Source organism: Schistocerca cancellata, chromosome 3, assembly GCF_023864275.1.
Source record: "Schistocerca cancellata isolate TAMUIC-IGC-003103 chromosome 3, iqSchCanc2.1, whole genome shotgun sequence".
NCBI lineage: Eukaryota > Metazoa > Arthropoda > Insecta > Orthoptera > Acrididae > Schistocerca > Schistocerca cancellata.
This window is the reverse complement of record NC_064628.1, coordinates 84,528,576-84,540,962: the sequence shown is the minus strand read 5'-3', so window position 1 is coordinate 84,540,962 and position 12,387 is coordinate 84,528,576. Positions and strand designations below refer to the sequence as shown.

The 12,387-nt window shown below is 45.4% G+C and overlaps 2 non-coding genes across 2 annotated transcripts; one reads left to right on the top strand and one right to left on the bottom strand.

Annotated features, from left to right (window-relative positions):
• The first annotated feature begins 698 nt into the window (after positions 1-698).
• On the top strand, positions 699-772 carry Trnat-ugu (transfer RNA threonine (anticodon UGU)). Its single transcript has one exon. It is a non-coding gene; the product is annotated as a tRNA-Thr (tRNA).
• An 11,293-nt stretch (positions 773-12,065) lies between these two features.
• On the bottom strand, positions 12,066-12,140 carry Trnas-cga (transfer RNA serine (anticodon CGA)). Its single transcript has one exon. It is a non-coding gene; the product is annotated as a tRNA-Ser (tRNA).
• Between the last annotated feature and the right edge of the window lie 247 nt (positions 12,141-12,387).

Here is a 12,387-nt window from a genome sequence, read left to right as displayed (position 1 = left end):
AGTATGAAGCTGATTTTTAAAAATGGCACAATTTTTAAAAAATTTACAACATAATGGTAATTTACCAAAAACATCAGTTCGTTTAGAACCCCCCCAAAAAACCAACCAGCACAACACGCGACTTCAACTACAATTCATATTCAACGAATTTAAAACCCTATTTTTTAAAATAAAAAAAAAGAATGAAATGAACACCCTTAGCTGCTCACAGGCGTTGACATACGTCAACGGGGACAGATGAAAATGTGCACCCCGACCGGGACTCGAACCCGGGGTCTCCTGCTTACATGGCAGACAATCTATCCATCTGAGCCACCGAGGACACGGAGGACAGCGCGACCGCAGGGATTTATCTCTGGCACGCCTCCCGCGAAACCCACATTATCAACGTATTGTCCCGCACTACATTCGTAGTGCCCCTCTCTTTATACTCATTGCTCGCGGTGCGTTGCCGATTCCCGTAAGAGTTCGGGCACTGTTTGTGCATTTGCACAGAAGAAGAAGATGGTCAAGTGGCCGGTGAGCCTTAACTACATATATATATACTAAGATGGTATCTTACGGGTATCGGCAACGCGACGCGATTAATGAGTATAATGGGCGAGGGCACTACGAATGTGCGGGACAATACGTTGAGAATGTGGGTTTCGCGGGAGGCGTGCCAGAGATAAATCCCTGCAGTCGCGCTGTCCTCTGTGTCCTCGGTGGCTCAGATGGGTAGAGTGTCTGCCATGTAAGCAGGAGACCCCGGGTTCGAGTCCCGGTCGGGGTACACATTTCCATCTGTCCCCGTTGACGTATGTCAACGCCTGTAAGCAGCTGAGGGTGTTCATTTCACTGTAATTTCATTCTAACAAGCTGCATGTTCACCGATGGTATCTGTTCTTTCGGACATGTCCGAAAGAACAGATACCATATTAGTATATACACATAAAAAACAACCCATGGAATAGATTATATTTACCAAACGGGCAGTGACCCCAGGCTGTCCTGGACAAGTGTGACTTAAATGCCGGAAGCAGCAGACCAGCCATCCAACACAAAACCTAAACGCCGGGACCCAACTGGCAGTCACTTCCCATTAGACGGCACGTCACAGCTTGTGCACCGAAGCGGAACGTGGCGCCGCACCCACGCAGCCCATCTCGCAGGATATGGAACACAAACAGACCGTAGAAGACGCGGCAAACATCAACGAAACATCAATCAATATACGTTAAGAAATTGAGAAACAAAATACACAAACCAATTACTTTTAAGTGAATGTGTTCAGTAAGTGCATGTACGAGATGGTTCAAAAATGGTTCAAATGGCTCTTCAGCACTGTGGGTCTTAACATCTATGGTCATCAGTCCCCTAGAACTACTTAAACCTAACTAACCTAAGGACAGCACACAACACCCAGCCATCACGAGGCAGAGAAAATCCCTGTCCCCGCCGGGAATCGAACCCGGGAACCCGGGCGTGGAAAGCGAGAACGCTACCGCACGACCACGAGATGCGGGCTGTACGAGATGCATTCAAGTTCTAAGGCCTCCGATTTTTTTTTCCAATTAACTACTCACCCGAAATCGATGAAACTGGTGTTACTTCTCGACGTAATAGCCCTGCAGACGTACACATTTTTCACAACGCTGACGCCATGATTCCATGGCAGCGGCGTAGGCTTCTTTAGGAGTCTGTTTTGACCACTGGAAAATCGCTGAGGCAATAGCAGCACGGCTGGTGAAAGTGCGGCCACGGAGAGTGTCTTTCATTGTTGGAAAAAACCAAAAGTCACTAGGAGCCAGGTCAGGTGAGTAGGAAGCATGAGGAATCACTTCAAAGTTGTTATCACGAAGAAACTGTTGCGTAACGTTAGCTCGATGTGCGGGTGCGTTGTCTGGGTGAAACAGCACACGCGCAGCCCTTCCCGCACGTTTTTGTTGCAGTGCAGGAAGGAATTTGTTCTTCAAAACATTTTCGTAGGATGCACCTGTTACCGTAGTGCCCTTTGGAACGCAATGGGTAAGGATTACGCCCTCGCTGTCCCAGAACATGGACACCATCATTTTTTCAGCACTGGCGGTTACCCGAAATCTTTTTGGTGGCGGTGAATCTGTGTGCTTCCATTGAGCTGACTGGCGCTTTGTTTCTGGATTGAAAAATGGCTTCCACGTCTCATGTATTGTCACAATCGACGAAAAGAAAGTCCCATTCATGCTGTCGTTACGCGTCAACACTGCTTGGCAACATATCACACGGGCAGCCATTTGGTCGTCCGTCAGCATTCGTGGCACCCACGTGGATGACACTTTTCGCATTTTCAGGTCGTCATGCAGGATTATGTGCACAGAACCCATAGAAATGCCAACTCTGGAGGCGATCTGTTCAACAGTCATTCGGCGATCCCCCAAAACAATTCTCTCCACTTTCTCGATCATGTCGTCAGACCGGCTTGTGAGAGCCCGTGGTTGTTTCGGTTTGTTCTCACACGATGTTCTGCCTTCATTTAACTGTCGCACCCACGAACGCACTTTCGACACATCCATAACTCCATCACCACATGTCTCCTTCAACTGTCGATGAATTTCAATTGGTTTCACACCACGCAAATTTGAATACGAATGATTGCACGCTGTTGGAGTAAGGAAAACGTCGCCATTCTAAGTATTTAAAACAGTTCTCATTCTCGCCGCTGGCGGTAAAATTCCATCTGCCGTAAGGTGCTGCCATCTCTGGGACATATTGACAATGAACGCGGCCTCATTTTAAAACAATGCGCATGTTTGTATCTCTTTCCAGTCCGGAGAAAAAAATCGGAGGCCTTAGAACTTGAATGCACCTCGTACTTTTTGCGGCAATGTACCAGGGACGTCGCTTGATGGCAATAACCCTAAATCATACGCACGCCTTCGTGGTGCTGGTCTGCCTTTTAATAGTCATCCAACCAGCAGATTTTAAAGCAAATAGTAACTGCTGGTTTGCATACTGTCACACAGACTCTGCCGGCTGCTCTTACTTCGGCAACACGTACATTAGAACCAACCTACCAACAAATACACTCGCTGCAACCAAATCGCTTGACGAAACGAAGGCACCATAACCAGTTTCACGTACGATGGATAGCGTGATCGAGATTGTCTCGGGGGATGGGTCTCTCCGAGGAAACAGGCCCCAACACAATGCGACGAACAGGGGAGATCCGAAGAAAACCAGTACGTTTCGTTACAGATTCATGTAATAAGCATCCTGACGGGATACCAATTCGATTCTACACAGAGTACGCGAAAGAACTTGCCCCCCTTCTAACAGCCGTGTACCGCAAGTCTCTAGAGGAACGGAAGGTTCCAAATGATTGGAAAAGAGCACAGGTAGTCCCAGTCTTCAAGAAGGGTCGTCGAGCAGATGCGCAAAACTATAGGCCTATATCTCCGACGTCGATCTGTTGTAGAATTTTAGAACATGTTTTTAGCTCGAGTATCATGTCGTTTATGGAAACCCAGAATCTACTCTGTAGGAATCAACATGGATTCCGGAAACAGCGATCCTGTGAGATCCAACTCGCTTTATTTGTTCATGAGACCCAGAAAATATTAGATACAGGCTCCCAGGTAGATGCTATTTTCCTTGACTTCCGGAAGGCGTTCGATACAGTTCCGCACTGTCGCCTGATAAACAAAGTAACAGCCTACGGAATATCAGACCAGCTGTGTGGCTGGATTGAAGATTTTTAGCCAACAGAACACAGCATGTTGTTATCAACGGAGAGACGTCTACAGACGTTAAAGTAACTTCTGGCGTGCCACAGGGGAGTGTTATGGGACCATTGCTTTTCACAATATATACTCCTGGAAATGGAAAAAAGAACACATTGACACCGGTGTGTCAGACCCACCATACTTGCTCCGGACACTGCGAGAGGGCTGTAGAAGCAATGATCACACCAGGAACCGCGGTGTTGGCCGTCGAATGGCGCTAGCTGCGCAGCATTTGTGCACCGCCGCCGTCAGTGTCAGCCAGTTTGCCGTGGCATACGGAGCTCCATCGCAGTCTTTAACACTGGTAGCATGCCGCGACAGCGTGGACGTGAACCGTATGTGCAGTTGACGGAATTTGAGCGAGGGCGTATAGTGGGCATGCGGGAGGCCGGCTGGACGTACCGCCGAATTGCTCAACACGTGGGGCGTGAGGTCTCCACAGTACATCGATGTTGTCGCCAGTGGTCGGCGGAAGGTGCACGTGCCCGTCGACCTGGGACCGGACCGCAGCGACGCACGGATTCACGCCAAGATCGTAGGATCCTACGCAGTGCCGTAGGGGACCGCACCGCCACTTCCCAGCAAATTAAGGACACTGTTGCTCCTGGGGTATCGGCGAGGACCATTCGCAACCGTCTCCATGAAGCTGGGCTACGGTCCCGCACACCGTTAGGCCGTCTTCCGCTCACGCCCCAACATCGTGCAGCCCGCCTCCAGTGGTGTCGCGACAGGCGTGAATGGAGGGACGAATGGAGACGTGTCGTCTTCAGCGATGAGAGTCGCTTCTGCCTTGGTGCCAATGATGGTCGTATGCGTGTTTGGCGCCGTGCAGGTGAGCGCCACAATCAGGACTGCATACGACCGAGGCACACTGGGCCAACACCCGGCATTATGGTGTGGGGAGCGATCTCCTACACTGGCCGTACACCACTGGTGATCGTCGAGGGGACACTGAATAGTGCACGATACATCCAAACCGTCATCGAACCCATCGTTCTACCATTCCTAGACCGGCAAGGGAACTTGCTGTTCCAACAGGACAATGCACGTCCGCATGTATCCCGTGCCACCCAACGTGCTCTAGAAGGTGTAAGTCAACTACCCTGGCCAGCAAGATCTCCGGATCTGTCCCCCATTGAGCATGTTTGGGACTGGATGAAGCGTCGTCTCACGCGGTCTGCACGTCCAGCACGAACGCTAGTCCAACTGAGGCGCCAGGTGGAAATGGCATGGCAAGCCGTTCCACAGGACTACATCCAGCATCTCTACGATCGTCTCCATGGGAGAATAGCAGCCTGCATTGCTGCGAAAGGTGGATATACACTGTACTAGTGCCGACATTGTGCATGCTCTGTTGCCTGTGTCTATGTGCCTGTGGTTCTGTCAGCGTGATCATGTGATGTATCTGACCCCAGGAATGTGTCAATAAAATGTCCCCTTCCTGGGACAATGAATTCACGGTGTTCTTATTTCAATTTCCAGGAGTGTATATAAATGACCTAGTAGATAGTGTCGGAAGTTCCATGCGGCTTTTCGCGGATGATGCTGTAATATACAGAGAAGTTGCAGCATAAGAAAATTGTAGCGAAATGCAGGAACATCTGCAGCGGATAGGCACTTGGTGCAGGGAGTGGCAACTGACCCTTAACATATATAAATGTACTGTATTGCGAATACATAGAAAGAAGGATCCTTTATTGTATGATTATATGATAGCGGAACAAACACTGGTAGCAGTTACTTCTGTAAAATATCTGGGAGTATGCGTGCGGAACGATTTGAAGTGGAATGATCACATAAAATTAATTCTTGGTAAGGCGGGTACCAGGTTGAGATTCATTGGGAGAGTCCTTAGAAAATGTAGTCCATCAACAAAAGAGGTGGCTTACAAAACACTCGTTCGACCTATACTTGAGTATTGCGTATCAGTGTGCGATCCGTACCAGATCGGGTTGACGGAGGAGATAGAGAAGATCCAAAGAAGAGCGTCGATTTCGACACAGGGTTATTTGGTAACCGTGATAGCGTTACGGAGATGTTTAACAAACTCAAGTGGCAGACTCTGCCAGAGAGGCGCTCTGCATCGCGGTGTAGCTTGCTCGCCAGGTTTCGAGAGGGTGCGTTTCTGGATGAGGTATCGAATATATTGCTTCCCCCTACTTATACCTCCCGAGGAGATCACGAATGTAAAATTAGAGACATTCGAGCGCGCACGGAGGCTTTCAGACAGTCGTTCTTCCCGCGAACCATACGCGACTGGAACAGGAAAGGGAGGTAATGACAATGGCACGTAAAGTGCCCTCCGCCACACACCTTTGGGTGGCTTGCGGATTATAAATGTAGATGTAGATGTAGATCCTGGATATCATTCACCCAACTCCAGTGGCACACTCTGCAAGAGAGCCGTTTTGCATCACCGTGCGCTTTACTGTTACAGTCCCGACAACGTAGATTCCTAGACAAGTCATTAGATATATTGGTTGCTTCTACATACATCTCGCGAGAAAAGCATGAAGATGGAATTAGGAAATCCGAATCCACATGGAGGTTTTCCAGAAAGTCCCTAAGATAAGTAGATGAACATCAGATTACAGTGCTGGTCATGTCATGCAACAAACGTCAGAGTGCCTTTTACTGTACTACATGCTCCAATATGAAAATTATTACCGTTTGAACGCACCTGTACAAAGCAGGTGAGAGTAGCATTATCTGTATTCTGTGTATAAGGAACGACTAACCAGCAAGTTCCTCATTCAGATATATCATTTGAAACTTGGACGTATCTGATGTTTCATGCTTCGCTGTCTGGGCGAGAAACATCCGACGCTAGGTGTCGGAATTCTACAGGGACAGATTCGTGGTCTATTCAGACACTTTTCTAAATAAATTACTGGCCGATATTGTGGATTCTGGGGTACTGAATCACTATCTAACAGTTTTTCCCCTTAATCTATACAGTTTTGTCACAATGTGTCATTGTTATACTCTAGAAAATTAGCAACACAAATGTAAATTTAAAATTTGGTGCATAGCTGGAGCAGCAACCGTAGAATAAAATCTTGTAGAAGTGGTAAACAGCCAGTCAGGTGCAGAATGAAAGGTTTATTAAAACCTCTTTACCATGTTTTCAACGGTTATAAAAACGTCTTCATCAGAAGTTGCTAGACCACTAGCTGTACATACGTGAAAATACCAAATAACAAGAACTATGTTGCACATGTTTTAATTTACTATGGAGGAGAAATTTTTATGTAAGACCGAAGCCTTTTGGCTATATTTTGACGTACCTCTGCCGCAACCTGTAATCCAGTTCTCAATATTTCCTTCTGCAGAAGACGTTTTTACAAACGTTGAAACTATGGTAAAGGGTTTAAATAAACACACTTTGCAACTGGTGGCTGTTAACTATTTCTACAAGAGCACATGAAACTGGGATGTACAATATTATATTTTTTCATTATGAACAGATATGTTATTTGAGTATAAATGTCAACACAACGTAATTATGTGTCCATTGACTTATATTTCTCTCCTTTCCTTTGACCATTTCGGTGAAATACCTCTAGTACTCCTTCTGAAGTGATTATCATTAGTCAGTCTTCGTATTGGTATTCCTGTGACCGTAGTATCTCTTTTCCATCACTTTTATGTTTTGGTAAGAGCGGTCCGTAGTTATTTACTCATACTAGCCAGTTTTTCAGTGGAAATAGCAAGGCTACAGTCGGAAAATCTTGAGGTTGATCAAATAGCCAAACTTCCTGAAATTTTCCAGCCTGTCACATACGGCATAAGAATTATTTGACAAAAGATATTTCATTTTCCTAGAACCTACAAATAATAAATGAAAGCGGAGACTACTTCTCGCTCCCAATGATCTTTTATTCAAACTCAGAACCGGACATTATTGTTCTTCGATTTTTGATACACGAGGCGACTTGTCGCCAATATAATTGAAGAATTCGATATCTTTGTGTGGAGAATTTATAAACTGTGACCTGGATATTTGTCCACGTCAACAAAGAAAGTATTTAGTCCTGCTTTTGGAACAGAAACTTTAGTGAAAATGAGATATTTGTCTAAAATACGTGCGTACAATAAAAGTGGTACGTTTGAGTCAGCTACATTAGAATAATACGTGCTGTAATACGTGCTGTAATTGTTATCTTCAGTCGGAAGGCTAGTTTGATGCAGCTTTCTATGCTAGTTTAACCGGTGTAAGCCTCTTCGTCTCTGAATAAGTACTGCAACCAACATCAATTTGAACATTCCTAGTATATTTATGCCTACAATTTTACCCCCACACACATTTCCATCCGTTGCGAAATTGACCATTTCTTGATGTCTCAGGGTATGTCCTATAAACCAATCCATTCTATTAATCAATTTGTGCCATGAATTTCTTTTCTGCGCAGTTTGATTGCGCACACTGTCATTAGTTATTAGCTCTACCCATGTAATCGTCCTCATTCATCTGTAGCACTGCATTGCAAGAACTCCAATTTTCTTCTTGTCTGAACTGATTATAGCACAGATCTCACTTCCATACAAGCCTACATTCCAGACAAATATCCTACGAAAAAGACATCTTAAGACTCAAATATCAGTCACACGTAGCAAGATCCTCTTTCGTAGAAATGGATTGTTTTTTCTGTTTGAATCCTTCACTTTATACTATTTCTGTCTTGGCTATATCAGTTATTTTGCTGCCCAAATAACTAAACTCATCCACTGCTTTTAGTGTTTCCTTTCCTACTCTGATTCTCTACGATTCGCCTGATTTCATTCGACTACATTTCATTACTCTTGTTTTACTTTTGTTGATATTCACCTTATAAGCTCTTCCCAAGACACCATCCAGTCCATCCAACTGTTGTCTCAAGTAATTTGCTGTATCTTAAAGAATTGCGATGTGACCGGTAAACCTCAAACATTTAATCTCACCTCTCAGAATTTTAATTCCGTGTCCAAATTTCTCTTCTGTTTCGTTTATCGCTTGATCAATGTAGAAATTGGGTAACAATGGGAATAGGCTACAACCCTCATGCCTCCTCAACTACTTTTCCCTTCATAACCCGTGACAACATTGCAGTCTGGTTTCTGTTCAATTTGTAGATAACCTTTCGCTCTCTGTAATTACCCAGCTACCTTCAAAATTTGAAAAAGAATGGTACCGTCAACATTGTCAAAATCTTCGTTGAAATCTACAAATGCTACAAACATAGCTTTTATTTAACCTATCTACTTCTAAATTTTACGTAAAATTAAGCTGAAACTACAAATTTTAAACACTATCTATAACTTAAGAAAGGAATGTTTCAGAACCGACATCAGTTTCATAGAACTAACTAACGTGGTGCACATCGTTAGAAACACTTATAGTCATACGAAAACAGTAGTGACAGCTTAGAAATAAATAGCGATTTTCTGTTCAAATGGCTCTGAGCACTATGGGACTTAACTGCTGTGGTCATCAGTCCCCTAGAACTTAGAACTACCTAAACCTAACTAACCTAAGGACATCACACAGATCCATGCCCGAGGCAGAATTCGAACCTGCGACCTAGAATCGTTCGCCTACTCCGGCCGGAGATTTTCTGTAACTGACACCAAGTAATAATTACTTGACTAGTTTACAGCATAACAAATTAAATCGTTGAGTAGCTTACAATACGACAAATTAAAACCCAGATCACGTAAGGGCCCGGCTCCAAATAACAGAGGACAGGTACAAGACATATTGACAAATGGCTGCTTCCTGGGTTTTTAACAAAACATCCGTCATGGCCTTCACTATGCGTTAGCAAAGAAGGACGTTTGGGGAGATATACCTGAAATACAAGTTCGTTACCACAAGCAACAAACTTAATTGAAACATAAGGAATGGCAGTTATGCAGTTGTACCTTTCGATTTGAATGTTAACAAATCACAACCAACTTGAGGCACAGCATTGTTCAAACGTAGACATGAGAATAAACATAACTAGGTTTCAGATATAACTAGGGCGCGGGAACAGAATAAGCAGTACAAAAATTCTCACCTCTTTCTGGACGACTCGGTGCAAGAAAACCGGAAGCACATAGCTTACCTGTCTAGACAGCTAGATTAAATACAATGACGACAAGATATCAGAGTAAGAATAATTCAAAAATGGCCCTAAGCACTATGGGACTTAACATCTGAGGTCATCAGTCCCCTAGACTTAGAAGTACTTAAAGCTAACTAACCTAAGGACATCACACACATCCATGCCCGAGGCAGGAGTCGAACCTGCGAGTGTAGCATCAGCGCGGTTCCGGACTGAAGCTCCTAGAACCGCTCAACCACAGCGGTCAGCTAAGAATAATTGCCAAGACACCAACAATAGTCTGCCACAACGTCAAAAATTCGGCCAAGAGCCCGCTCCACAGAATTCCAAAAGAACACAATTTGATCTTCAGGATGCCAACAGAGCCATTAGAGACACACGTGCCTCTCTAGCAATGGCAAGCCGGGCCTCGCTTCTACTCTACTACTCAAGTAACAGCCATCGTAGCCACACTACAGCCACTGCTCCGGAGCCTGTCGTCACAAACCACGCGACCTGTGGCACATCATGGCGACCCAATACACAACCCACGGCTCTACACTCGAAGCCCAAAACCACGACAACGCGCGAGACCCGCAATAACCTCTTGCTCGCCGCACAAGAAACCCTGCACAAGAAACCCTGCGACGGAAATATTTCGAAAGAACAATCGAATCACCGAAGAAGTTATAAGGCACGGCAAAACCATCGCAGTCCGCAGCTCGTGGTCTCGCGGTCGCGTTCTCGCTTCTCGAGTACGGGGTCCCTGGTTCGATTCCCGCCGGGGTAGTAAGGGATATTCCCTTGCCTCGAGATGACTGAGTGTTCGTGTTGTCCTCATCATTTCATCATCATTGCCAGCCGGTGTGGTCGAGCGGTTCTAGGCGCTTCAGTCCGGAACCACGCGGTTGCTATGGTCGCAGGTTCGAATCCTGCCTCGGACTTGGATGTGTGTGATGTCAAGTAGGTTAGTTAGATTCAAGTAGTTCTAGGTCTAGGGGACTGATGACCTCAGATGTTAAGTCCCATAGTGCTTAGAGCCATTTGAACCATTTTTTCATCTTCATTCACTAAAGTGGCGAGATTGTACTGAGTAAAGTTTGGGAATTTGTACGGGCGCTGATAACTGTGCAGTTTAGCGCCCCACAAACCAAACATCATCATCATTATTATCATCATCATCATCAAAACCATCGCAAAAGAAACTGGCAAAAGCGAACTGGACGACTCAGTCGTCATCAGCTTCATACAACAGAAAAATGACGTCACACTACACACACATCCTTAACGCCCATCCATGCTCAGCAGACACACTTAAGACGCAAATGTCACACACTGTGAGGAAAGGAGTCGACGAGTGCAGAGGAGGAAAATACTTTCCTATTACGTGACTCAACCCCTCCCTCAAGGAACCCTTAGGGTATCTCACCCGACATTGCCACATGTTCCTTTCTTCTGTCTTCGGTCTTTGCTGAAATGAACCCGTCTGAGGCGACGTCCGCCACTGTCAACATCGGCCTAGACGGATGGCATTGGCGTCATTTGGTAGGCATGCGTTGTACAGATGCCACAAACGCCTCGGCGCGCATCGGGCATGCTAACGCCGTAGGTAGAGTACTGAGAGACACGGAGGTGTGTCCTCCTGCGTCCTTGCTTCGACTTCCTTTATTGTGGATGGTCCATGCTATTAATTACAAGTAAGAGGTTAGGTCTTTAAAGTTGCAACAAGGTAGTGAGTTCTGGAAACCTGATAATTATTTAACAGGTTCACACAAGCCGCAAAGTAAGCTGAAACCAGCCAGTTAGCCCGCAATTACTGAAGTAGTATTATTGTAACTATTTTAAGTCATAAAGAAAATCATTTTCAATTTTGAATTTTTTAACATTCTATGCAGTGCGTTCGTGCTTCCTTCAATAAATCAGAGTTCACATTAAAAACGGAATCTCTTCTAGATACAAAAATGAATTTAAAATTGCTATCTTCATGTTTTTGAGTGACACGAGCTATTTTCCGCCTTACCAACAGACCCAATATATGACCTTTATTCAGTCTTGAGTTACTCTCGTTGTTACTGAATGAGCCTCAGCTTCATGTTTACGAATTCGCTTTGCTAGATGTGCAAAAGTTTAATGAATATACTTTTAAATGTGTTTCCGTGTCTCAATTTGAGTGACATTTGAGTAGTGTTATTCATGAATGAGATTTTCACTCTGCAGCGGAGTGTGCGCTGATATGAAACTTCCTGGCAGATTAAAACTGTGTGCCGGACCGAGGCTCGAACTCGGGACCTTTGCCTTTCGCGGGCAAGTGCTCTACCAACTGAGCTACCCGAACACCCGTCCTCACAGCTTTACTTCTGCCAATTCCTCGTCTCCTACCTTCCAAACTTTACAGAAGCTCTCCTGCGTACCTTGCAGAACTAGCACTCCTGACAGAAAGGATATTGCGGAGGTACTGGCGGAAGTAAAGCTGTGAGGACGGGGCGTGACTCGTGCTCGGATAGCTCAGTTGGTAGAGCACTTGCCTGCGAAAGACAAAGGTCCCGAGTTCGAGTCTGGGTCCGGCACACAGTTTTAATCTG